General features: G+C 40.3%; 1 pseudogene; it reads right to left on the bottom strand.

Moving 5' to 3' along the window:
• Positions 1-768: 768 nt before the first annotated feature.
• On the bottom strand, positions 769-2,656 carry LOC115640013 (annotated as a pseudogene).
• Between the last annotated feature and the right edge of the window lie 798 nt (positions 2,657-3,454).

The following is a 3,454-nucleotide window of genomic DNA, read 5'->3' as shown; positions in this document are numbered from 1 at the left end:
GGGGAATATAAATTCAGAGCTATTGGAGTGGGTTAGATATTTTATTTACATGTGCATTTAAAATGTCACTGGCCACAAGGTAGGGTACATAGCTGAAGCAAAAGAGAGGAAAAATAAAAATGTTAATGAACACTTGGAGTGGGATTATGATTGATTGTCATTATATTCATTATACCTGAACATTGATATTACAGTAGCACGGAGAGGCCTGAGACAGTTTGGGGCCTCATTGCACAAAGTGCTGTACAATCACACAGCAAATGACAGGACAAAATTTCCCAAGCATTTAAGAAGCCAGATTGTTGAAGGCATTTAGGCCACTAAAGATGCAGATAGATGACTAATGGGATTTGCAAAAGCAATTTATCTGCATCTGGCAGGCACCAAATATCTTGCAAAATGGGACCCTTGGGTTCCTAGGTCGCACTGATTTTCACTGGATCTTGGCTCCCAAGCCAACATGACTTGAAAGTGGGACTCAGGCTCCTACATCACTTAGCTGCTTTGGAAACTTGTACCCTAAAAGACAAAACATACTAACCCTTGTGATGACATGATATTTACGCCCCCCCCCACCACCTTTCTACACATTTCATTAGGGGAAACTTGGGAAAAGAGGTGGTTTCCAAGAGGTTCTCTCCTACAAAGTGGTCTGCAGACAAAAAACTCTGAGAGTCACTGACTAAGAGGAGGTACACATTGTGAACAGTTTATTTTAGTCACAGGATTATCAGGGCTGGAAAGAACACCTCATTCTTCTAGATCCAGTCATTCAATCTTGTTTTGTTGCGTATTACCACTGCCTTCTGTGCCTTGAATAAGGTCCTTGTAAGTGGTAGGGCAGTATGTTTTGTACAGATTTTCCGCTAATGTGTTACTTCCTGCAACCACAGTCTTGTGTTCCTTGTTCATGAAGTTCCACAGGTGCAAGCATAGGAGTCATTGAAGTCAGGTTTGTATCCCAGACCTCATGGTATTGCCTCCATGCTGGGTAAGGATGGGATAAAAACGCTGAGGATGTAAGAAGGAAATGTTCTGACAGCTCTGATGCTCCACATTATGGAAATCGGTCAGGTTGCACAAGGCTCGCAACCTCCTCGTCATTAAGAATGGGCCTTGGTTTCCCCAAATATGTCCATTGTAGTTTTGAACAAAATCTTTCATGCAATCCCAAATGAACCAGTGATGGTGAGGAAAGCCAAAAATCCCATTGCTGGAGATCTGTGAAGCCTGAGATGCCAGGAAGTTTGCCACTGGAATAGGCCTGATGAGATGACATCTGTGTCCATGTAGATCCCACCATATTTCCAGATCAGTGCAAGTCTGCTGGCGTCAGAGCTAATATGAACCCAATGCTTTTCCTGGGTTGCATTTACCTGCAGAGTTGGAAAGGGATCAAAGAGATGCAATGGACTCCACTTCGAAATTTCTAAACACCTGAGCCCATTAGCTATATGTTTTATAAACTCTCAGCAGTGTCTAGCCTCACTTTAATCCTTTAAAAATTAATGTCTGTTTTCTTTTTCAGCTATGAAACTTTGCTGGAAAAAGGCAAGAGCAGATGTAGGTTTGTTTTAATGTGATTCTACAAGTGTTTCCAAGGTGCACGTAAACTCCAAGGAAACATGCAATATTATGAAATAATGAGACCTATAAATCATTAACTGTAATTTCCACAAAAACAACCCTGCCTCATCTCAATTTACACACTCACTGTCTGATCCAAAGCCACGTGAGATTCAATTGAAGAGTCTCATTGACTTCAGTGGGCTTGGAATAGGGCCCCTCCTGGCAATCTCTAAAGAGGATAAAAAGAGAGAGAGAAATTCAGGCCTTGGGTTATGCTGGTGCATGGAGGGCTGGAGTACCAGTATAGCAGCCAGCTCCCTATTTATTCTCCAGACTCTCCACTTTCATTTAAAAATAATAACTAAGAAGTCCTAGCTGTAGTGGTTTGCCTATAGACCCATGAACACATGAATCAAGTGCCAGACTAATGCAGTGAGGCTTGCCTGAGTTTTTCAGACAGGACTCAAGGGCTCAGAACAAGAACTCAAATGTCCATAACAATTTCAATAAATATTTGACTAATGCCTGGAGAACTGTCATGAACCAGGGATCCATACTGAGTGAAAACAATTAACAACAGCTTCAAAACTTCAATAAAATGCACAAAAATGTTCTTTTCATTTTCCACAACCTCTACTTTAAATCTTATTCAAAAACACTTTTCCCTTAATATTTCCTCTCACCTATGATACCATGTGACAGAGGTGTCTCCTGGAACAATTTCCATCGTAAGGAAAATGAAGGACATTCTTCATAGCAGATAAAAGTGAGAAGGCTTTGTAGTGGAATTTGAATCCAACCATGTGCTATTGTTCAGGCCTTTCATGAAGAAAACCCAACAGGTCTGTCATGGTAGATCCTGGCAGCAGATTCCACAGAACATGAAACCAGTGAGGAGGCTCGAGGCGATCTGTGGTCTCCACAAAGATGATGCTTCTGCTCTGGCTCATAACATCCTCTTGAGTCAGGAATCCCTAGTAATAGGCGTATAAGAGAAGACAAAGCCAGACTGCAGGGAGAGTTCATACAAAATGGCAAACAGAAAGACAAAAAAGAAACAGAGCACTATTTGGATCTCCTTCAACATCCTTGCTTTTCCTTAAAAAACAAACATAAGTCAATGTTAGTGGTTCATTGTTTTATCCCTGGGAGAAAATGTGACAGGATGATGCAAAATTAATCAGGATAGTTAAGTCCAAAGCTGACTGAGAAGAGTTACAAAGGGATCTCACAGAACTGGGTGACTGGGCAACAAAATAGCAGATGAAATTCAATGTTGATAAATGCAAAGTAATACACACTGGAAAACATAATCCAAACTATACATACAAACTGATGGGGTCTAATGAGCAGTTACCACTCAAGAAAGAGATCTTGGAGTCATTGTGCATCGTTCCATGAAAACATCCACTCAATATGCAGCTGCAGTCATAAAGGCTAACACAATGTTAGGAACCAATAAGAAAGGGATAGCTAATAGAACAGAAATATCATAATGATGCTATATAAATCTATGATATGCCCACACCTTGAATACACTATGCAATTCTGTTGCCCCATTTAAAAATGATATTTAGAATGGGAAAAGTACAGAGAAGGGCAACAAAAGTGATTAGGGGTATGGAACAACTATCAATGAGAGATTTAAAAAATGGGGATTGTTCATTTTAGACATGAGATTATTAGGGAGGATATGATAGAGGTCTATATAAATCATGAATGACATAGAGAAAGTGGATAAGGAAGTGTATTTGCCCCTCACATAAACAAGAATCCAGAGTCACCCAATGAAATTAATAGGCAGTAGGTTTAAAACAAACAAAAGGAAGCACTTTTCACACAACACACAGTCAACATGTAGAACTCATTGCCAGAGGACACTGGA

This window comes from Gopherus evgoodei, unplaced genomic scaffold (assembly GCF_007399415.2).
Source record: "Gopherus evgoodei ecotype Sinaloan lineage unplaced genomic scaffold, rGopEvg1_v1.p scaffold_174_arrow_ctg1, whole genome shotgun sequence".
In the NCBI taxonomy this organism is placed as follows: Eukaryota; Metazoa; Chordata; order Testudines; family Testudinidae; genus Gopherus; species Gopherus evgoodei.
This window is presented reverse-complemented; position numbering and strand designations above follow the sequence as displayed.